Source organism: Pinus tabuliformis, chromosome J, assembly GCF_031772625.1.
Source record: "Pinus tabuliformis cultivar Carrire ecotype Pingquan chromosome J, CPIR1, whole genome shotgun sequence".
NCBI lineage: Eukaryota > Viridiplantae > Streptophyta > Pinopsida > Pinales > Pinaceae > Pinus > Pinus tabuliformis.
Window position 1 is genome coordinate 182,878,151 of NC_142295.1, and position 26,459 is coordinate 182,904,609.

A 26,459-nucleotide genomic window follows, 5' to 3' on the forward strand; every position below is an offset into this window, starting at 1 on the left:
AAAACTGTATTCCTATGACTTCAGGGAAATGATACACACTAATTAATTCTTAACAATTTGACTGGCTATTATAACCACTATGACCTTGGACACATAATAAAAAATAGTCCACAACAATGGTCTTAAATCATTATCTTTTGACAAAAAATATAGTAACAAGTACATAGCTTCATCAAAAACTCATTGGAATGATCAATGACGACGAACATTTTTTGACCGTCACCAAAAGTAACCAAAAAGGGCATTGGTTAGGTTCAATAAAATATCATCAATAGAAGTGTCACCTTAAAGAGAATTAGTGATGGGCCTTTAACGACCCTCACCAAAAGTGTCACCAAAGAGAAAATTAGTGATGGGCCTTTAACGACCCTCACCAAAAGTGTCATTGAAAATGGATTTGGTGATAATCCTAAAAGAACCATCATGATATACACTTACAACAATGATTTTTTAAAGACCGTCACCATATGCGACATTGGTGACAGACCTTAAAGGTCTGTCACAGACATGAAGTGTCACAAAAAACTCATTGGAATGATCAATGATGAAGAACATTTATTGACCATCACCAAAAGTAACCAAAAAGATCATTGGTGATGGTCAATAAAATATCGTCACTAGAAGTGTCACCAAAGGGAGAATTAGTGTTGGGAATTTAACGATCCTCACCAAAAGTGTCAGCAAAGAGAGAATTAGTGATGAGCCATTAACTACCCTCACCAAAAGTGTCATTGAAAATGGCTTTGGTGACAAACCTTAAAGGACCATCACTATATACACTTACAACAATGCTTTTTTAAAGACCGTCACCATATTTCACATTGGTGACGGACCTTAAAGTTTAGTCACAGGCATGAACCTCACCAGTGACCTTTTTTCTTGTAGTGGGAGTCATTAGGAAATGTGTTACACCATTCTCACATGCACCCTTTGAACATGAGAATGAACAACCTACAACCAACATCCTCATAGTGGATGTGGTGCTTTGTGCAGAAATGAAGAAATTGTGTGGTGTGTTCAAGTAAGGTATTTTCACCCTCACCATTGAATTTTAGATTGGACAACTCATTAATAATTCTCACTGAAACTTTCATATTTTTGCGTTTGGAAAAACATGTCGGGATTATGAGTTGGTGAAAATTCATTAAATGTGTGCAGAAATTCAAAACAGACTTCAAGGGCTCAGCTTGTCATCTGGCCATCCTTCTAGTGCCAAAAATTTTGATGGTGTTGGACCCAACAACATTTGGAGGATCTCCTCGATATGAAGTCCCAACTAGACCTCACACCGTTAGGAGTAGGAGACCCAACAATGGGTGGTAATGTTATTCCTGCAAAAATGCGCAGAGGGAAGTATGATAACTTTGGGTAAGAGAAAGTGTGTTACCCTCTAAACAGTCAAGTGTGATGCATGAAGGTTCTAATACATGAAGGGAAAACGAGGTGCACCCCTTAGAACCCTATAATAGTACGCAGCTTGAAAGAAACACACGAGCGAAATGACATCACAAGCTATCACGTGGCATATTCCATAAGTTAAAGTGATGAACTAACACAACAACATGCATTCAACAAGATTCATACAAATGAAAATGAAATAGTTCATAAGTGTAAGTGTAAGTTAGATAACATACATTTTAAATGCAACAAGAATAGTCCTACTATATTCACAACATATGCATGAAAGCGTGTTGGATCTGATTGTATTATTATAAGTAAAAGTTCCATCCATACATACACCATTGATGACCACTAGCCCCAATAGTGGAACATTACAGTGAAGAACAGTTGTTCCTCCAAAGAGGTGTACTCGCTCTATGCTATGGAGAAGCCAAGGCTCTTCACAATACTCCCAAGCTCTTTCTAAACCTAAGCCTAGCCAAAAGCTTGGCTCCCAAAATCCCATTACATGAGTTATGAGGTTCTATTTGTAACAAGAGGGGTGATTCTTCAACTCCCCTTTGTGACCTTTGGACTACCCTCATGGATCTTCAACTTCTTTACAAAATGAAACATTTAATTACATGTTGAATCTTCATATTCCAATATTGGGACTTGGAATTTCATTACAACATAATTACAAATAATATTACATTTTACACTTGTACCTATATAAGACAAAATAGGGTAGAGACAACTTGACAGCCTAGTAAGGCATAACACTATGATGTTTTATTTTGGGAGAAGTTTAGCTCAACAACCTCCACTTGTTGCTTCTTGGTCACATATTGGTGCCAAGCTTGATATTGTGTGATAATGTCCCCAAACTGCATAACAATGTCTGGCTAGAAGTGGACTCTAGTTTCCATAACATCACGGTACATTGTCTTGGAACTTGTGTCTAGTTTGTTTTGAAGCATGAGAAGTATGGTTCTAACTTTGACAGGACCACAAATGAAATTTTGCATGTTCTTTCTTTTCAGCTCCAAGTCTTCCTTAGTGATATTTTGTCTCAACTACTCCAAGTACTCTTCGATCTCCTGTTGGACTTGGTTCTTGGATTTAGCTTTGGTGATAGAACTGGTTGATGGGATGTGGTGGGTTATCGCTAAGAAATCCAAAGTACTAAACAACTGTATATATTGTTGGCATTACGATGCAGGTGTTTTCCTTGATGGCAACTCACTCAGAGGTATGATACAGGTGTTTTCCTTGGTGGCAGCTCAATCAGAGGATAGATCTTAGTACAGCATGTCAAGAGAGAGATATACGTAGGTTAACTTTGATGAAAGTGTGTATACACACGAGTGAGAAGAACAAAAGGAACATATACGTCCACACGCAGGTTCACAGAAGGAAAGGCATGTACAAGTTGGAAAACTAAGTTTTGGTCCGTGGTATTTGGTCCATGGTATTGGTCTGTGGTATTCGGTCCGAAGTGTTGACACGAGGTATTGGGTCTAAGGTATTGTTTCTACATGGTTTTGGACCATGGTATTGAGAGAAGCCTAAACCTATATAAGGAGAAGATCATTAGGCCAACGGGGTGTGGAAGTAATGAATGTCTGATGAAGTGTGAAGATCCAGTATATTGGTTATGGGTTTGTGATGCTTCGCTAAATTTGAATCAAGTTGGAAATGACAGCGAAGTTATAAGTAATTATCTTTAGATATGTAAGCGGGTTCTCTCTCGTGAAAGCGTGTGTACATGCAGTTTTGACACAGTCAAGTACCATATACATTATGAGATTTGATGTTTCGGGTTGTTGTTGGTTCTAGTGTTAGTTGCAGATTTTTGGGCTCTGGTCTGTGTTCAGGTAACTGTATTTTGATGACAGGGTTTCAGTGATTCAGTATTGGGTGATTTAGAGATTGATGATGCAGGTATAAGTTGATGATTGTATTGCAGTGGTGATCATTTTGTATTTATGGATCCAATATGAAAATTTATGAAATGTGGTACCTGGAAGAAAAGAGAAGGTTGTAGCCTTCTGTAGGCCAGCACCTATGTACTAGTACATCAGCTAGTACAAGAGCCAAGGGGGTTGTAGCTCCCTTTTAGGAGAGTCTGGAGAATGAGAGAAGGTTGTAGCCTTTTGTAGGTAGAAGCGTACATACTGGTATAAGACTGCACCAGTACATAAATATTGTAAAAAGAAGTTTCTTATTAAAGGAAGAAAGAGACAAGTTGCAGCAGGTGGTTTTCACCCACATTGGTTTTCCACCTTATATCATGGTGTTCATGTATGTTGCTTATGTGTGATGATCTATTCTGTTATACTGCTCCTGTTTACTGTTCATATGGTTAATAATGTTCTGATGCACTCATTAAGGATCAACTAAATGAATCATAAGTTTACTTGATATATGCTTGTTGCATTACATACAATTGCGTATACACGTGGTTTGTCTTAACTAAAGTAGCGTATATGAATCTGAGTATGAAAATGAATAAGTTATATTGATTTAATAATATTGATTACCCCCCCCCCCCCCAGTATTATGTCCAACATATATGAGGCCTGAATACTTCCAACGAGTGAGGTGAGATTCTTATTTTTCTAAATCAACATTTGAACCTTTGCCTTCTCCAACTTTGCTTGTGGCTTCATTTTCTTCACTAAGTCATGTAGTGCCCCTTTGTATCACATGTTCCACTCTTGCACATAGGCAGTGGAATATTGTATGTTCTTGAGAGATTTAAAAAACTCTTTGCTCTACCATTGTAAGCCATGCATATGGAAAAATTCTTTATGTACAATGAAAAACCCCTCATAGAGCTTCTGCATCATTTCCACAAGTGTTGACACTTTAGAAAGTATCTCTTCTCTCATCTCCTCATATTAAGCATGTGCGGAAACTACATTCTGTGTTGTTGTGTGAAGTTGTTTTTCCTCTTGCCTAGCAGCCTGCAAGTTCTGCTCCAATTTCTCATTTGCATTCGCAAAATATTTGGCATTTGATCTTACTTCTCATGCATAGGAAAGGCTGGCTTCAGCAATGGCATTTTGATGCTTCCTGGTGTCTAACATTATCACCCTTTCTCTAATGAATGCAGGTGATGTATGATCATATGGAAATTGATTTCTCCATGCTTGCGCAATCCTCCTTTGGAACTCATTGAATGATATATTATACACATCCATTACTGGATCATCATCAAGGAGAACAACATCCCCTTGCTTGCTCATAATTGGCTTTGTTGCTAGAGGTGGTGGAGTCTAAGGGATGACCTGTGGTGCTCTTGACATCATATCAATATCTTCATTTTATGTCTCTAGATCTATCTCTATATTTTTCACTTCAATAAATTTCCAAAACTTCTAAGAAAGCTCCTGATTATGCATCTATTCACCTTCCTCCTTGGCTGCTAGTTGATATTATTCCTGCTCTTCAACCTATATTGGCATTGTTTCATCTGTCATCACGCCTTGCCTTTTTCTTCCTCTTGCTTATGCAGCCAAAGTTTCTTTCATGATAATAGGATCTTCTTTCATCTTGCATATGTGTTCTCCCTCTGGACCATCAACAATCTTCCTCTTTCCCTTTTCCTCCACGGGATTGTTTCCTTCTATTGTTGTTGCTTTTGGAGTTGTGGCCATCTATGGAGAAACTTGTGAAATCCCTCCTAAATTTATCATCTCATTGAATCTGGAGGCATTGTAGTAGTATCTCCAAGTATCCTCCTCTGGCCAATGAAATTCTTCATCGAACCATAGAAAGTAAACTCTTGTATAATGGTCCATGAAAATATTGTAGGGATCATACGAATTAAAGTCCTAAGTGTTGAATTGAAATCTCACTATCTCCTTTGCCTTGGCACCTGCAACTTTCAATTATTTTATCTCTTATAGTCCAATCTGCAAAGGAAGAGTGGGCCATGGTGCTTTCTGCTTCCTATGTAGTGATTCTTACAACCTTATAGTGAGATAGTATGATACTTCTTACATGACAAGTTTATCAGTGGCATACCTTGGTAATACATGCAAAGGCTTCTCTCTTCCAAACACGCTAATGACGGTGCCACCTAGTGAGGCATATCAATATGTGATGTATGCTATCGCCTCCATTGCTTCTCGTGACATGTATGGTGGATATTGTCCAAACATAATATTGTAAATTGGGATGATGAAGTCATCATTTATTCATGCCATTACTCCTTGACAACTACATTTTGAAAGAAACTTGCAATAGATGTGCACGGTAGCTTCTCATGGTGTCCATGTCTAGTTCAAGGTAGGGAACTGTGTTGTGCACAGATTGCATCCAATAAGTATGGAGACATATAGAGCCTTGCTCTCTCACCCTCAGGAGGATTTTGAGCATGTGCTACATGGGCCTTCAATTGTCAAGCCAACAGATCTAACAAGTTGAACAACCTCCCATATTTCAACACTTGGTCCAATAAGACCTCCCACCCTTCAGGAAAGCTTTCCGTGCTCTCTTGACCATGGATTATGAAACCAAATATAACCAAGAGTTGGTATGCCTTTCAGAGGGACTTTGTCTTGTACACATGGGTGGGTGTCTGTTGAGACTTTGATGGCTATTTCACCCAACATTTGGGAATGTCTCTTGTGTTCAAATATCTATTGGTGGCATAAAAGAGTAAGCCCATGCACTCTATTGGCTCAGGAAAGTGATACATTTGTTGAAAGTATTATTCCTAGAAGGTGGCAAGCTTGTGCCCATTGGCACTTCTCAATGTCATGGTCTTCTCATTAATGTGTGAGATAATCTAGTTGATGATATCTTCACATGAGAAGGAAATATACCTACATGCGACCTTGTAGCCTTGACTTCCAAATGCTAAGATAAACCTATAGGTCCTCTAAGTTTGCTTCAAATTCCTTTCCAAAGCATATTTAATCTAATTCCATGTCAATGATGATCCCTTTTATATAAAACACTAAGTATCTACATACACTGGAAAATAAACTAATGGTTTGTCAACTACTTCCCCAGTATTGCTCTCAGTGATCTGCTTTGAAGCATCTCTCTTAGGTGCCATGATAACAGTGATTGCTGGAGAGGTGCTCAATAACTGTTGTACCTATGGGATAGAAAGGATACTCATGGAAAGAAAATGTCATCCTGAAGAAAATCTATTTACATGGCAAGATCAAGCAGCAAACTAGGCATCTGATGGGGAGGATTGTTCACTTTTCTCTGGTAATAGGGATTGGCTTCATGTAGGAATTGTGCACTAATAGTCCCAGCAACCAAGGTGGATGCTTGTGGCTTGAAACTACATAATGTGCAATTTGGCCTGACCAGAGGCTTGGGAGAGACTACGCATTACACATTCTCAGTGGCCAAGAAGACAGAATGGATCCTAGAACTGCACAGTGTACATTTGGACCCATCTCGTATTGTGAATGGTGAAATTCTAGGGGAAAAACTTATGTCTTGATCCTTAGGATTGTGTAGTTCCAGCTGAGTAAAGTGAAAATTGGCGAAGGTAAAAGTAGATATGCCCAAGGGAAGTGTGGAAAATGAGCAGATCTGAGAGACAGTGTGAACCTGAGTGAATATCTAACTAATTGAAAGTAAATGCATGTGAATCAAGTGCATCAATTAACCAAACAAAAGGAAATTGAAGTGAGGAGAGTCGTCGCAATGGCGATCATTAGTGCAAAAACAAGAAAACTAATGTGACACTTTGGGAAAGGCAATATAAAACTTAAAAAAACACATCTAAAAGTTAAAAAAAGTAAAAAAAATATCAATAATTAAGAGAAACAAATGAAACAACACGCACATAACCCAAACAACAAAAAGTGACAGAAAAACAACAAAAGGCAACAAAATCAAACCTCACCTAGAAAAGCGACGACAATCGCACTGAAGGTGCCTTGATCTCCTTGGGAATGCTAGATCTCCAAGATTGAGTGTGAAAATGAGCTCTAGAAGAATCAATTAAATATATCTGGACAAATTAAGGTTTATGATGCACATGCCTGAAATCAAGGAAAAAGCAAAACTTGGCAAAAGTTTCTAAAATAGTGCAACTGCCTCCTTCAGTATTTTAATAATAGATCTCTATTTTTTAGGGATGATTTTTTATTTTTTCTTTTTGGGGGAAACTTTCTATGCACACTTCCGAGAAACACTGCATAATTCTGGGAACTGGGAAACTTTCTGGCTCAGTGCACTACGCAGTTTTTGTGCTTAGTGAAGGTTGTACAATTTTTAGGCTTAGTGTTGGGTTGCCTCCCATGATTGGGCAGTTTCTCAGCTCAAGGCTCACTCGCACATAGGACTGCACAATTCCCATCAAAAGGTTGCTTTCCCTCAAGGATTGTGTAGTTTCTAGAGGGAAGCCAAAAAATGTTGTGAGATCAAGTTGAAAGATCAACTTATGACTTAAAAGAATCAGTTGAGTGAATGAACACAAGAAAAAATGAAAAGATAAGTCCCAATGGAAGCATGAATACCTGGATCAGTGTGAGATGAGTTGTTTTGGTTAAGAAGGGAGGCTCTAAAATCGAAGCATAGGAAAAAAATTAGGGTGATTGTAGCCGCTACAATAGGTGATTAACATTTGAATATGAATACAATTATAGTTGTTGTAACTATGTTGATTATTATTGAAGGTTTATCAAGCAGAAATATTGATTATTTCTTCCCAGTTGTATTTATTTATGAATGCATATACATAAGTGAGAGTTGCAAGGATTAGTGTTCCAATGTGTGGAGCTTCCTTATGCGAAGCTTTCATTGTGCGAGGATTACAATGAAAGTCTTCATTGTCTAGAGTAAGCTTATTGCCCATAGTGAAAGCTCCGCACAATGGAACATTGACTATGACTAAATCATATTTGTTTAATAATATATTTTATCACTTTGTAAAAAAACATGAGGGGCTTATGACACAATAAATTATTTTTCTCAACTTGTAATGAGGATCTCATAATAATAATAATAATAATAATAATAATAATAATAATAATATAATGATAATAATAATAATACATTAAACTATGGGTTCTGTTTTTCAAAGAATATTGCAAAAAATCGATATTTCCTTTTGAATAGTCAATTGTAAATCATTTTTTGTAAGTAATTTAGTTATAGACATGTATTTGTAAGGGTTTAAATAACTCGAGCTAGATATAGAAGCATGTTTCATGTGGATTTTTTCTTATGTGAAGCTCATATTAAATCTTGCATTGTGCACACAAAGCTACTTCTGCGTAGTGAAAGCTTTCATTAACCAACTATAAACATAAGAATCATCAATATAAATTAAATTAATTTAACTTTGTGACAAAATCAAAATTAATTATTTAATAATAAATTTTATCAATTGCGAAAATAATTAATTATGTTATTATGAATGAAAATTAAGTTATTTTTTAATACATGTAGAAAAGCTTTCACCTAGTAAACTAAGAACCATAATTGTATGCAAACTTTTCATTATACAGAGGAAGATTATCTCTATTTCAATTGGATACTATTTTTTTCTTGAATTTTTAATAATTTCATGCATACGTAGCCATTTGTTGTTGATTACGTTTGTCAAATGGCGGAATTTGTAACGTTTTTCTTTGCAGAATATTTTTGAATATTATGTGCATTTTTTATAAGCATATTTTTAATGTGTGTGAATAGTTAGTGTTGTGTGGGATAACGGGTGTGTGAAGCAAGGAACAAAAACTTTAATTCGTAATGTAACATAAAATTTCATTGGAAATGTTGCGGTTTTGCATACAAATTTCCCATCAGCAAATTTCTTTCGTGCACCCATTCTTGCTTCTTACATTTCTGAACTAAATAATAATTATCAGATATTCAATTAAGTGTTTTTTAATGTGTGTGAGCAACATTATTGTTATTGAACTGATAATAATGCAATTCCTTAACTATAATGATTTAGGAAGGGGAACGCAGCAAATGAAAAGGCACAAAATTACAAACTAGAATTATGTACAACTGAAGGAAAAAAAATAAAAATACAAAAAAAATACAAAAAAAAAAAAAACAAAAAAACAAAAAAAAAAAAAAAAAAAAAACAAAAAACAAAAACAAAAACAAAAAAAAATAACAAAAAAACAAAAAACAAGAAACGAAAAAAAAAAAAAACAAAAACAAAAACAAAAAATTTCATTGTGCAGAGTATTCCTTCCTCATTTTTCATATTTGGAAAAATGACATTATGAGTTCAGTATTCTTTTCGCGAATGAATAAATTGAAAAATCCTACCACCTACAAAGTGACATCGATATCGTAGCGGGTGTGAGCCAAACTATGAAGTCATTTCATAATAGAGATTATTTACAGTCAATAGGCTAATTGTCATTATAAAAAGATATTCACATCTAATTTGGTTCATACATGGAGTAAATGGTTTCTAAATTTCGAGATTTGTTTTTAAATTAATTCCACTACTTCCCAGCTTTGCTAATTTTTGAATTGTTGTTTATTCAAATGTTTCGTCAAACAAATTTCACATTCAGAATAGTAACAGATAATGAAAACGAAAAAAATATTAAATATTAAATTATCATTATAATTTCAAAATCTGTTTTGTTGTTTTCTACTGAAAGCACACTTTCGTCTGGAGAGCGAATTTCTTCCCACAAAACGGTGAAAAGTTTTCCAAAAAGTTTGACTTCATAATGTTAAAATCAATTTTTTGCTTCTTTTTTTTGGAAAAAAAGGATTCAGTACCATCAACAATCACCATAATATTAAAAATCTTGAAGCTCTCCAATGTAATCTAGTTTTCCAAAAATTTGTGTTGGTTTTTCTGAAAACTATGCTCAAATTTCTATTGTTTTCTAGGTGAAATTGTGGCATGTTTAGACTATGCAAATTATTTCCACTATTTCTTGTAAACATCAATTTTTCTATTTTGAATTGTTATTTATTGAGAGTGTCCTATAAATAGATTAAACATGGAAAATAGTAACAGGTGTTTATTATTTAGCGTATTGATAAATCTATACTTAAAGGGCAGTGAAAACATTATTGACTCAGAAAATATTTTAAAAGTACAAAGTGAAAATGGCTACCAAGGGAAGGAAAGAATCTATTTGCACTGGTATAATTAACTCACTTACACTTATTAATCAAATATTCTAGTGGTTAGTTGCATATCATTGATATGTGAATCTGTTCATGAAAGAGAAAAATAGTGATAAGATTTGGTCTAACGGATTAGCGAATGTTGCATGCATCCAAAAAGTGTTTGATTTCAAAAAAAACATTTATTTGTGCGCATAGAATTTTGAGTCAAAGATAGGAACAATTATGCTACCAGCAATAAGACTCCTATTTCTTTGACTTTGGGGGAATTCAAGCTCATATTCAAGCTACCAAATCTGGTATATGCTTAAAATTGTTGAAGGAAAATAGATTTTTAGAGTCACAGGCAAGTGACTCAAAAATCATTCAAGAGTTCATTTCGCACACTTGTGAGGTTCCTTCTTATTTCCCTATCTAGATAATTTGTTTCCATAACCTTTTAGAGAGGTTTATTGGTGTCGTGTCTGTATAATGGGCCAAGAAACTATGGTTGGTATCTCAAGATCCATTCTCTATGTGCTATATTATTCATATATAAAAAAATGTGTATTTAACTAGCCTAATATTATTTCAAATGAATTGGATTTTCAGTTAGTTAATTTGTTCAAAAGAAATAGATTCTTCATGATGATGTATCTAATAACAGTCCTCGTCTCGAGTCATGTCTTTCATGATTTTCCACATAAACCTAACTTCAATTTTAATGAAGAACCAATGCAGTTCTAATATCCCATATTGTGAAGGCAGGAAGCTACTTCAAATTTTCGTCAAATCCAAGATACTTTTGTAAATAAATTCATTTTCATGATAACTAGACAAGTTCCCCATTGAATATTTGGTGAAGTATAATTTTTCCTGTGGGGAAAAGGGATACATGAAGAAAGAGGAAATAATACGATTATTCGAGTTTATGGGTTTTGGGGTAAACCACTATTGCTTCCAAGAATTTTTATAGACAGGTTTTGTTTGTCAAAGTATGCAAGAAATAATACGGTTTGGAAAGTTATATTTAAAAAAATTTATTTCTTAGCCATTTACTATTGGACAAGTAATCGTAAAGAATGGAAGCCACCTTGCAGAGCTTGGGAAGTCTTTGCATTGTTTTAATTTAAAAAAAGTTGAATCCTAGTGATCCTTTTATCTAGAAGGCCTATTTATCACACATTTAGGTGCTATTAAATATGAGAACTTGATGACAAGGATTGTAGATGAAAAAAAAGAGAGTCACAGTCCTTCAAGCAATAATTAAAAACTGGCAATGAGTACTAGAGAAATTGTTGAAGAAGCTAGCATCAAAACAAAAACAAAGTACAAGCAAAGAGGCTAAAACCTTAAGTAATCTTTAGCTTGCACATTTGAAACTTGTCTGGCTTCATATTTGATTCAAAGAAAGAGAAAATATATTGAAAGTGCAAAGTTGATTCACAATCAACTATTAGTGCATGGGGATGATGAGGAGCCTCGTCATACATTTATTCCATACAAAATGCACATCACTAAATCATCCAAATCCAAAAGCCCCCAAAATTAGGAAGCAATGAAGAAGATATGAACATGGAAAATAAAATTAGTTCACTACTTGATTTGGTCAGTACCAGTTTCGACAAAAATTAGAAAATAATGGAGCAAATTTCCAAATAATCTTCTACTTTTGATAATTCCTCTATCATTTTTCAAGATACAAACTATAAAAAGGACAATAAAACATCGAAAATTGAAAAATTAAAGGTGCATAATAAGAAATTTATTGATAACGTATAAAATAATTTTGATATGTCTGGAATTATAGCCCACGATCCCATGATATTCCATAAATCTACTAGTAACACACTTGCAATGTCTATTGAGCAACAGGAAGCAGAGAACCTGGTACTAAAGGAAACGATAGAAGAGATATACAATGCTCTAAATGTGGGTCCTTTACTGATGATTTCACTCTCAATACAAACACTACCATTTGCAATTCCAACTGCTTGCACATCTCATGGATCTAATAAAGCTCTAAAACTCATTAATGCAGTCAAATGTCATATTGTCATAAAGTATGCCAAAGAATAGAAATAATTGAACATGCATGGAAAGCTTATGAGGTGTTATATTTAGCATAGGAAATAAATTCATTTTTTGATTTTGTGAGAAGTAATGTTAACAAAGACAAGCATATCGTTAACAATGACTTACTTATTTTTAGTCAAAGGCTTGAATTGTTGTCTGATCTACACAAAAAAAACAGAAAAATCCCAAATGTTAATTAAATGAGGTAAATCAAATATGGATGGTCCAAAAGAATTGATACACTAGAAAACATTATTTATGAATGTGAAAGCATAGAGAATAGAAGAAGTGATGCGTTTCTAGAGACAATGAAAATTATTCAAGATCTAGGCAATCTGCGCATCATACAGAATTATGAATTGATCACAAAAGATACACTAACAACTGAATTGGAAAATATAAAACAGTCAATAGAAAAATAGTTAATGATATAATTGAATTTAATATAGAATAAATTAGAAAATGTCTAGTTACCTTTGTTAGTATTAATGATGATAATTTTTTCTTAGCTACTCAATTGCAAAAGGAGGCCATGTAGATCAAAAAGAAAATATTCAATCAATATGTTAAGCTAGATATTACAATCAGTCTAATGAAAGGTTTCATTAAATATACATTGAAGACATTGGTTCAACAGGTCATGGATTCAGAAGACAGTTGATAGTGAAATGGTTAGTGTATATGCTTTCACATATTGTAAGTGTCCTTAAAACATTACATATCTATTTTTTTTTACTAGTATTTAGTTATTGGGATTTGTTAATTTTATTAATGAAACCTAGTCTATTTTCTCAATGTAGTTCCTTGCTTTCTTTAGTAGTTACCTTTCTCCATATTACAGTTCATGGGAGCCTAATCCCAGTCCCCATTGGGACGAACACCTTTAATTTTCCAAAATGTAGGAGCAGATAATTAAAGAGAAGATGACAAAAGAGCATAGTGAATGATATAATGAGTTGAGGTATTGAGAATTTTCATTACTAATATAAGCGATTTACATTGAGAATCAAATTTCTTACTATTTTGCATAAGATCTTGTATGCATTTGTATTTTGTGACACTACTCAGAAACATTAATACAACATAAGTTATTGATTACACTTATAATTAATATTCAAGAACAACTTTATATTTTAGATGTATATTATTTGCATTGTATTTATTTTAATCATAGCTATGATGATTGAAATTTGAAGCTCAATATAATTCTTGTTACTGTGATTGTATTACTTAATGTTAGATACTTATGCTTTGATCTCATGTATTATGTCACACATACATATGCCAATAATACATAATATAAATGTACTTAAGAGTTTTTTAATTTTTAGGTACGTATGATTGCTATGAAGCCTAAATAATGTTGATTGTTTTAATATTTTAAATTTGTGTGAATTGTGGCAGTCTGGGAAAGGATTTTATTAAGCTTTCTATGTATCTCCCTACTCTGCATAATGGAATATTTTTTTCGTATTTCGAAATGAAATTGATATATTGATTTTATGAATTTTGATTTTCAGGTATATAGTAGCTTTACATAAAACATTTTTATCATAAGAAAAATAAGAACTTCGCAGAAAATGAAGCATTATTGTTTAAAAAAACATTGCAGAAAGTTTTGTACGGAAATATTTAACTATGTTGAAATCTTCATTGTGCAAAAGTACACAACCTTTAATCAATTAATTAGTGGTAGAGATTTTTGTGGAGAGCTTTCATTGGGAGGAGAGATTTCATAGATAATGAATGAATATTATGCCACACATATTTCTTTTCGTGCATCTCTTTACTCTGCCATAATGGAGATATGCATTCCACAAAGTGAAAGATTTGTCGAAGTAAGTTGGTTGTCCCTTAACACTCCACACAATGAAAATGTTGATTTTCCCGTCACATAGTGAAAGCTTTTGCACCTCCATATTTCCTTATGATTACAAGAAATTGTTGAGCAGCCACATGTGAAAAGTGTGGAGGTGTCAACAAAATTTATATTCGGAGATAAGAAAAAGTGCAAAAGCACTTCATACAATAAAACTCTCAACTCCACTTCCGCACTCCACACAAAGAAAATGTTCATTACCCTTCTGCACTACGAATGAGAAAATGTGGGCCCTATTCTAATATCAAATTAACTCTTCTTTTAATGTGTTACTATTAAATATGTTCAGTACAGTGTATGGATTTTCACATTAGCATTTCGAACATAGCCCCTCCGCATTTTTCGCTTCTACCTCACAAAAATAAAATTAGCCTTAGTATCCAAGACACATTGTTAAAGGTGTACATGTGCAAAGTGTGGAGGTTGCAATATGAGACATGTGTGGAGATAGGAAAATTTGACTCTATTTATGCACTTCGTAGAAAGAAATCGTTGATTGTGATTCAGCATTGTATCCTTAGTATCCTATATCAATTGAAGTATCCTTTCAACTAGTAACTATGTTTAGTACAATGTATAAATATGGACTATGTACAAATAGGAACCTTTGCATTTCATACAATGTATCAAAAAATATTGGTGTTTCATTATAATTCTAAGAGGGAAGTCAGAGTTGCACAATGAAACTTTGACTATGATGAAATGAAATTTAACTTTAACTTTAACATCATATTGTCACTTATAAAAATTTAGTTATATTATTGTGTGGATGTTTGGAACAAGTAACATTTGAAAAATTGTGTGGAGGTGTGCAACATTGTACATAGGACTTAAAGATTATGTAGATCCTTAACACAGTCGCTTATTCTATTTGATATATGCAAAGCAATTGGATATAACATATTCAAAGCACAGGACGAAAGTTCTGGAGTAGAAAGACTCTTTTCAATTTTCTTGAAACATAGTTAATATGCATATCCATAATTAATTAATACTAATAGCAAATTTGATGAAAACAAGACAAGTTATGGAGTTGCACGACTTTCAAACTAGATAGTAGTCATGAAAAACTATTCAAAAAATGTTGAGGCAAGGTTATTGCAAAGTTTACATTTTCTACCATTTATCAGAAATGGAATGGTGGTGCTTTTACTCAGAATTTTATGAAATATTAAATAAAGTGCCTCTTTTGTGTGAAAGAACGGTTCTATAGGATAGGAAATAGAAACATTGTTACATAATGTTTCATATGTCTGTATACATTTCCTTATTTCATTTTGTATACAAAATTACATGTTACAGCGTACATAAAAGATATAGAAAAAATAAGAGTTGTATAATGTGATAATAATAATATAATAAGATGAAATTAATTTAAAACTCTTTTCCATTTGAGACTTTTACAAATTTAGTTGTGCGGAATAGCAGATGCATCATGCTATGAATCTGTGTGGAATGAATGATGTACAAAGTATGGGGTGGATGTGAATCTAATTTGAATAGGAATAGAAAATTTAATTGGAAATGTAAGAGGAAAAACTAGAAAGGGCGGGGCGGTGGAGGGAATTTCTTCGATTGGTGCTTTGTCACTGACAACAAGACAACCATTTTTTTTTCTCTGCAAATACTAAAATCTATTAACTGAAAAGAGTAATATTTTTACATGGAGTTGAGGCCTCAGAGATCAAAACTCGAGGGCACTCAACACAGCAGAACTACCCCCTTACAAAAAGAAGCTGGGGAGACCAGTTACATATAGCTAGAAAACAGATATAAAACCCAGAGGATGACTTGTATAGCGAAGATAGAGACATTGGCAGCAGAAAGCTTAAATTCTTAGCAAACCAGCCGGTAAGTGAACCACCACTTCCCCGAAGGGATGCCAAAACAATAGGCTAAAAATGTTGAACCTTGACTGTGAGCGAAGATGCCTGGAGGTGGTCATCTGAGCAGTATCAAAAAACAAAAAGGAAAGAAGCAGGCCCAGGTGGCGCTAAACTTCCTTAACCTTACCAGGAGTCTTCTCCGCAACCAGACACGCACTGCCAATCCTCAGACTCTCATTGCCATCCGTCTCGCTGACAGGGTTCGCCATGGAGTGACTTGTGGTGCCAAGAGTCCCTTCCCCAGCAACTGGGCTTATGTCTTCAAGGGGCGGAATACCTTTAGGAATTTCCTCCTGACCAGACTTATCACTCTTCCAATTCTCCGGGCTATCTTTATCCATGGAATGCTCACTGCTTTGGGAAGGATCAGGAGTGATGCATGCCAGAGGAGAGATTTGATTTTCTTCTTCCGAAAGGATTATAGTAATGTGAGAAGTAATCAGAGGCCTATTCAAATTTCTTTGAAATTTGAAATGCGTGGTTTGGAAAGTGCTATTAGGAATTGGCCTACGCCCAGAGCTCAAAGGTGGCACATCCTCATGAGAGGGGGGGAGATTAATAGGCGACTGCTCAGGTTCCACAGAGTGACTGGCAGTTGAATGTTTCCCACTTCCACATCGCCCCCAGAGCGACTCCTTTCACCCTCTCAAACCATCATGAAAGATGAAGGGGAGGGAACAGAGAGACCAGAGAGGCCAGAGACAACAATAGAGGGATGGTAAAAATGACACAGAGACCGAATTGAACACATAGAGAAAGCCCAAGACAGAGACACAACACTTCCAATTCTGAATTCAAGAACTGTGGAGAGCTTACCCCTTAAAGCCATGCTGAACCTCTTCCGGACATATAGAGAGTCAACCTGGAGCTTCCCTCTATTTGCAAGTATCAGCCTGTCACCATTTACCACAGCTAACCAGGGCCCGACGCAGTAAGACTGAGTGCATGGTGTGAGGAAAACATACAGGATCGACATGATTATAACAGCCATAATGTTGCGTTGAACAGCGCACTCCATAAATGCAGATATCCTACAGAATGCAACCTTAATAACTCCATCCCTCTTGCGTGAGATGAAGTCCTGGGAAGCCATGCTGGTCGACAGTTGGAAGTACTGGGTTTTACTGTTTTGCATGATGATCATTTAAAGCAATTGTGCCACCCGCATCTGGGGGGACAACAAGACAACCATTGCTAATGTGTTCATCTTTTATTATTTTACAGATTTAGTTGTGCAGAATGAAAGATGTGAACCTCTTAGCAAAACTATCATTGTGTATTGTTGTCTCTAACTGTATCTGTTATAGTTATCTTTATTTCCTCATATTTCACATTAAATCAATATTTCAAAGCTACTTTTCCATATTTCTTCCCAATTTTACCCATACAGTCTTTCTGGTGTAGTTCACCGACAATGTTTCTCTTTCCTCTACATATCACAAAATTGGCCTACTTAAAAAAATAGCAATGTGATATTTGTAGCTTTGATTTTTTCCATGTACCTTTGATTTTGCTCAATTTCTAGATATGGTAAATCAGTATTAAGGTTCCATATAATCTTGAAACATTTTTCACAATGTAACGTCTTTAGCAATGACCACCTTTTTCAGTACCTTTGATTTTGCTCAATTTCTAGATATGGTGAACCAGTATTAAGGTTCCATATAACCTTAAAACATTTTTCACAATGTAACGTCTTTAGCAATAGCCACCTTTTTCAGTACCTTTCAACATATACTTTGAACTAATGATCTTCAGTCATTTTTAGCACATTTCATTCTCTGAATATTTTCTTGTGCGGAGCTTTCATCGTGTGTGGATGGGGGGGGCATTTCTACAACTAGTGTTTTGTCAATAATAGTAAGACAATTATTGCTATTGTGTTTATCTTTTATTATTTTATAGATTTATCTATGTGGAATGAAGGACATGTGGAGGATGGGGTATGCCCAGGAGATCTGAATCTTTATGGAATGAAGAATGTGTGGAGGATGAGATACGTGTAGGATAATAGGTATCCATAACAAACTTTGTTCCGCCTCCTTCTTCGTTTAAAAATTTAAAATTTTTTCTTTTTTTAAGATTTATTTTAATAAATCCCATAGAAGCGCACCTCTTAGCAAATCTATCATTGTGTACAATTGTCTCTAATTGTATTGGTTATACGTGTGTTCATTTTCCCATATTTCACATTAAATTAATATTTCATAGCTATTTCCACATATTTCTTCCCTTATGACACTTTTGTATATGACAATAATAATTTCAAAGAACTATATTTTTTACTATGTACATTGATGCATTGTGTACCATTCTCTCTAACTGTATTTGTTATACTTGTGTTAATTTTCCCATAGTTTACATTAAATTAATATTTCAAAGCTACTTTCGCATATTTCATCACTTATGACACTTTCGTATATGACAATAATGATTTCGAAGAATTGTCTTTTCTACTTTGTACAATGATGCATTGGCTATGAGAAAATCAAATTTATTTAATAATATTTTTTATTATTTGTCGACGTTTGTTCATGGACGAAATGTATTGGTTGTTCACTATTTTGCATAACCTTTTATTATTATTCTTACTCCCAGCCTCACTAGAGAATATAGAACTCTCCTTATGGTAAAATTTTGTAGACTATCGATTACTTTTTACTCCATTTTTTCCTATCTACACTTTGAACTTCATTGACTATATAATATGTGTGTTGAATATTTATAAGGTAGCGTGAAAATTGTACCCACTAATTTTGGTAATGTTGCATGTAGAAGCATTCACTAGGTGTTCATCATGCAACCTTTTTAGCATACACGTTGTGAATCCATATTACCTCACTTTTTGGGTGAGCTAGTTACAAATAGATTCCATGTTCGAGTTTTATGGTGTTTTTCTTGTAGTTGCATGCCATGAGGGATTATCTCTGTGAGCTCATTTCAAAGGAAGGTGCAAAATGTGTAGCATTTTTGTCAAGGAAATAGTGCATTATTTCTTCTTTATGCAAGTACTTAGAGCATTTATACAATATATGGTACATTCTTATAAAAATGAGGTACACATTTCAAATACTTGATAATGGGATAGCAGTAAACATGTTTACACAAGATATGTTATTATCGTATACCTCTTATATCCGAATTACTTCTGTGCTATGAAATTAGAACCTCTTATTTTTCTTATTTTTATATATTTGATCTAATTCATATCGTCAAAGCAACAGAAATGAGCACAAGTAGAATAAATATCATTGAAGATAGTGATAACTTTGCTAATAGGTGTGTTTCTTTTGTATTTATTGTCATTTGATTATATTTACATTATACAGCCCAGTTATTTTTTTTGTTATATTTTTAATGTAATATAACTAAAAGCAAGGCTTTTTCAATTTTAAGGAAACATATAACACTTAGATATTCATATCCAGGACAACAATTATAAGGAAAAAAGTACGTTGAACATTTATATAAAACATTTGTATTTGTTGAAACTAAAATCTATTTAGAATTTATGTACATTATTAATGACTTTGCATTATTTGATTTTATTTTCATTAGTCAACTCTGACTTAGTATCAACTATAATGTCCTTTTAAGTAGTGATTTTAATGTATTATTTCTAAATAGACAAAATATATTGAATTCAAATCACATCACAGTAGAGATGGACAAGGGTGTAGAGATAGAAATGAGAAATACTATAGAAACAAATATCGCAATAGACAAAACAAAAGGAACAGAAACTAGTGAAGAAGCAAAAGCAAATAGGTAGTTTTGTGCAGGTTTAGTTAATTGTATACCAAATTTCCTTTTTGTGTTTTTTTCATTTTCTTTGAATTATTTTCAATTGAATGCTCATGGCTAGGCAAAAAAAATCGATTTTATGCCATTGTTGATCAAGGATATCAGTAACAATATAACTTGGAACATTTTTCATGTCATTGTCTTAGTTACATATTGAACATTTTTGGACAAGCAAAAGAAGACAAAAGAAATACTCTGCATATTTAATAGATAAGAAAGAAGAAATAACAATAATATTGCTTGTGCCAACATAGTTTATTGAACAATATGAGACAAAACCTATTTCCCATGCTGTTGTTTCCATTAGATATTTTGAAATGATTCCAAAGCATAAATATGACAATGGTGATTATGAAAAAAAAAAATTTCTAAATACTTTTAGCAGTGTAGAAAACATTTATCCTTTTTGTGAAAAGTATTGATTATTTCCAAATATGAAAATTGAAAATATGTCATGTAATGAAGATTTGTTTCTAGCTGGCATAATTGTTGCTATTGAAATTTCAGTAACGCAAACATCAATGCAATATGGATTGGAAACCAAAGATGGAAATGTAGAAGACGACCGGGAAATAGTGATTTTTTATTTATTTGACTATTTCATTATTATAAAACGTATATACTTTTCATGTATTGCTTTACAAATATTTCATGTGTAATAGGTTCAAGTACATGATAAACTTGTTTCAGAATGTCTTTCAATTCATTAGAGAAATTTTGAGGTCTAAAATGGGCCTCCTAAGGAATATTATAAAATAATAGTGGAAATATTAAAATAAGAATAGATTACTTGATCAAGTTTTGGAGGGAAAAAGGAAAAAAATATTTTTTCAACTTATCTCTTGATGATTTTACTCAAATTTCAACCAAGAGCACTCGTTGGATGCATAATTTAATTTTACATCTAAGGAGTAACCATGTTGCATACTTTCGATGAACCCTACTATACAAAAAATGTCAAATGCATGAAAAATGTGATTGCAATCACGGTTCTTCATGTATTTCACTTTTTTCATGTAGGAGGGTCCATCGAAAGTACGCAACATGGGTAAGTATTCATTGGATGAAAAGTTAAATTATGAATCCAACGAATTCTCCCGCTCAAAGTTTGAGTAAAACCGTACGGAGAAAAGTTGAAAATACAAGTTGAAAAAGTAGTTCTTTTATTTTTTTACTTTTTATTTTCTATCCCAAAAATAGTGAATCATCCCGCATGGCCGGCATCATCAGATATAATCCTATTACTTCTTACAAATTTTATTATTGTTGTATATTTTTGTTTTTGAGGCCCATTTTTTACCTCAAAGTTTCTCCAATGCAAAGACAATTGCAAGAAATTGTTATTCCACTAATGTTGCTCAAAAATATAGTCAGAAAACAAGAAAGAGTTTTTGGAAATTCACAATCGACGTTCATATGTCCATTGAAAATTGAAAAGAAATTTTCCCACAAAACCTAACCTATTGCTACAATTTGACAATTTTCTAGGCTAGGCTTGTGTTTTTTCCCTTTTGGACCCCTTCCCCTCACTCAATGTTTGAAATTCCACTTTCCCCTACTTCCTAACATCCCTTCCTATTCTCCACAATTTTGTCAAGACTTTGGAAGCCCCTTATCCCTTTCATTTCCCTTCATTTCTACAAACCCCCTATTCCACATATCGGGATAGGTTTTATTTAAATGATGTTTCTGAGAAATAGAAGATGAATTTGACAAAAGTGAGAGAGGTTTTTGTCCATCATTGACCCAAGAAGAAAAAAATCTTTCTATTTTTACACAAGTTTCATGGTTTAGGAGAAATGTAGAAAGCATCATTTGCCTCAGGAGGGTTGATGCACGTCTCGAGTGACCATTGTAAAATCAATTTTTCTCCTAGATGGAATGACCAAATGACTTGCTTGATGAGTCAAACGATAACTAGACACATATGGATTTCCAATGAGTTATAATGAGCTCAATTTCGAGTTGAGCAACACCTTCAAATGCAGACTGCAACAGCACTCTGCATTTAGGCAGCCTCATTCTGCACATTTTGACCAGTCTTGGGAGATTGGACTTTTGACAAGGCAAATGAACCCCCAATTGCAAAATTCTAGATGTTCTAGAAGGTAGACTTGAAAGGCTTTCCAAAAAGCTATCCCACACTCAATTTGTCTAAGGGGAAGACCTCCAAAAGTGGTTGTGAAGCGCTGGTATGCACGTCGCCAGTGGTGCTACGTGTAGAGCCTGTTTGACCAAAAAATCCAGTTTTTGCCTAGTTTCACTGCCAGTTGACTTTTTATCTCTTCATGGATGAATTTGTGATAGTAATTAATGCCATGGAATGTAAATGTAATTGTGAAATGATATTAGAGGGTAGATTCATTAGTTTGAGTTGGTTTTGGGGTCAATGAATCAGTTTCCATGCATATAGAGGGAAGTTGTTCCACTGCCTATATTCCTGCTCCTTGTTTGGAAATGGTTGTGACAGTTCCTTATCACTTGGATTCGACCCTTGATAGCTAGCATAGGTGTTTTCATTGTCTATATTATTTATTTTTTCATTCATTAGCAAAGGTTGGACTCTCTTGGATGCTCTGAGCTACATTGTACATTTTTACAGCAGTTTGGCAAGGAAATAAACCATGATTTGCAACTACTTTTATGGGATTCTTGTGGTAATGTGTTTTTGCATAGTTTCTTATTCTTTGATTAGTTTTTCTCATCTGTTATGTGTTCCAAAATATAATTCATTCTCATAACTAAATGAAATCAAGATAGATAGGTAGAATACATTGGTTACAGTGCTCTGCCTTGGGAATCCATTTAGTTTTGATGTTTTCTACTATTTCAAGAGGACTCATGATCTTTGCATGCCCTCCACAGCTCCGCACCAGTATTAGACCTACCATCTCACTCAATTTCAAGTGCTAAAACACTAGGGGTGATTTTAGGGGCGAATGTTCGCCCTTTGGCGAAATTAAGGGGTTTTAAATTTTTAGTGGGCGATTATTTTGTATCATAGTACACTTTTACAAATCACCTCAAATAGCCCACCTTCTTTTAAGGGAGAGGGTAAAAAAGGTAAATTTAGCCCTTTAAATTAGGAGTTACAACCTTCCATTCGCCCATTTTCAAGAATAGGTTTTATTTAAGTGAATCCATTCACCCATTTTCAAGAATATGTTTTATTTAAGTGAATCCTATGGGCCAAAGGCCCAAATACGATATTTATAAAAGAGGTATGGTAAATTAATAAAAATATAAATAAATGAGAAGTATGGTAAATAAATAAAATTTTTTTTATATTTACTCCATAAGTCACCTTATATACATGCAAGGGTGTAAACAAATAAAAATATAAGTAAAGTGGAGGTATGGTAAATAAATAAAACCTTTTTTTATACTTACTCAAAAGGTATGGTAAATAAATAAAAATATAAATAAACTAGATGCATGGTAAATAAATAAAACCTCTTTTTATATTTAGTCCATAACCCTCGTTCTATTTATGAAGGCTCAAGAAAGAGGTTTTATTTAAGTGAATCCTATGGGCCAAATACCATATTTGTAAAAGAGGTATGGTAAATTAATAAAAATATAAATAAACGAGAGGTATGGTAAACAAATAAAACATTTTTTTATATTTACTCCATAAGTCACCTTATATTTACGAACACTAAAAAATGTGTTATATTTAGGTGAAACCTATGGGCAAAATACTATGGGACAAATACCATGGACTAGATTGTTATTAATACCATGCAAAAAAACATTATTAACCCTAATATTAGTATTAATAAAAATAAAAATGGCACATCGTATTGACCCATGGTATTCACCAAAATGGCACATGGTATTGACCCATGGTATTCACCTGCAATGTAGCCTATTTAAATGGGGGAATTAAACTGGATGTTGTAATTTATTGTATGTTAAACATTTTAGCTTGGTTAAAATAAAAAATAAAATAAAAATCAACTATTAATTTTATTAATTTTTATAAATTACTAATAGTAATTTTTAAGCTCCAAGTTTATGATAACTCATGGTATTGACCCATGGTAATACCATGGTATTCATGTGAGCATAGACTATTTAAAGGGGAAATTCTATCATCTTAGATCCATCTTAATTCTGGGTCTACCAAGTGCTCAGAGGGATAAATAGATTTCATCCCCCTAAGAGTGGTAGATGTGGAGTTAAGATGGATATAGGTTGGTTTTTATGATAATGAAGATATTAAATAGACTTAGGAAATTATATTGTAAAAACATGTTAAGGTGAATGTTTAAAGCATAGACATTGGACACGTATATTTGTATACTTCTGTTTTAACTTGAAACAAATCCAGAGCTAAAAGGAATGGATTGATTACACTAGTCATCCTTCTATAACTTTCCAACATATGCTGGAGTAAATAGATTGTAATTTGGGTAATTTTTCTAACTGCAAACAGGAACATACTTGTGTATTGGCAGGGTGGTTACGAGTTCCCTAGAAGTGATGAATCTGAATTTTTCTTGGTTTTATATATAGTATTAGGTTTTTTCTCATGCTTTCTGTGAATGGCACGGGTGAATTTTATCCTACACCTACTAGGTTATCGATATGTAATTTCGGTAATTTTGATTTCAAAAGATATTTTAAAGAAATGCAATGATTTCATTTGTGTATTCAATAAACACAAGATTTTATAATTGAGTAAAATATTCGTCATGCCTGGTGAGAGATTCGCCAAAAAATTATATATACATATCATATTATTGATAAAATCGCCTTCCATTTTTCATATATACCATGGAGATTCGCCTATTTATTATACATGTAAATTTAGGGGGGCTTCTTAAAATTTTCCCTGTAAAACACCTACCTACCTCACCCCATAGAACACCCTACATTCCTGACTTGATTTCCCGAACCCAAAGCTTCTTGACCCATTTGATCCAGCAACAAAACCATAAAAATCAACCAAAAAACCCTATAGGTACTATACCTAGCCTAAAATCCATATTTGATCTAGTCATCTTAACTGAGATTGACAAGTAGAGAGCCCTCTCCCGACTTGGTAGGGCTAGCTACCAGGTTATTCTTGGTTTGTGGTTATCCTAGGATTGCCTTCTTTTAGCCTGAGGTCAATCTAGGATCTAACATAGTGGCGATGATATTGGGGATGTAGCGTTATGTTCCTCTACAAAATGCATCAATTTTAGATCTGATTGTTGAGGGTGGACAACGATCAAACACCGGAAGGCTGAAATCATTCACTTGGCCACTCTAAATCAGTTTCGAGATCAGATCCAAGGACTCCACTGGAGGATGAACCTTACCAATTGAAACATGAAAGGAAAATATGGAAAGATCAGGTATTCAAGTTGTAATTTAATCCAAGACATTATATTCTTTGTTATAAATTATTTCTTCTCTTTTCTGGAGAATGTCAAGAAAGCTTTACAAAGTATATTGTATTTGAGAAGAGATCGTAGACCTACATTTGATTATTTTCCTTTGAAGATTGTGAATACCAAATATTCGCATGCCTTTGATCTTGATCAAGACCGTTCTTTTGAATCTTATGATGACCATCTTCAAACTGATGAGCCTAAAGAGACCAAGACTGATTCTACATCTTCTGTACACACCCCTATACCTTGTAAAATTCTAGATCGATAAAAACCACTCATTTTACCTCCTATATCCCATGCTTTCCATAAAAATAATTACCTATATCTATCAAGATTTGATGGCGAATGTGACAACATCACTGCTGAGAGACATGTACATAATTTTGAGTCTTTTCTTGACCTTTTTGAAGTCAATGACGAGGATGTCAGTATTCGGCCTTTTGCTCTTTCTTTGCAAGGCAAAGTCGAGAGTTGGTTCAAAACCCTACTTGATGCGAGCATCTCATATTTCCAGTAGTTTGTCAAAGTTTTCCTCGACAGGTGGGTGGTTAGACAAAACCCTTTCTTGATTCTAGAAGAGTATAACCAGCCGAGAATACTGCCAGGGGAGACACTGCAACAATTTTCTACTAGGTTTAACCAAGTCTATTTTTCAATGCTGGTTAATATAAGACCTCCTCCTGGATCCACTCTCTTGCACTACCTGAATGCCTTTTATCTGGAAATGGAGTTTCAGCTGAGAGAGAGGAACCTTGCAACACTTGAAGAGATGTAGAATAATGTAGTAGATGTAGAAGCTAATTTGCTGATCAGAAGGGAAAATTTGAAGGAAGAAGAGAGGAAGAACATAGATCCAGAGGAATCTACATCTTTAGAGGTAAATCTCAACATTTTGGTAAGTGCAGTGGAAGAGATGATGCAAAATATCATCACAAGGAATCACTGTGATGTTCAAGACCATGGCTCACTGATTGAAGA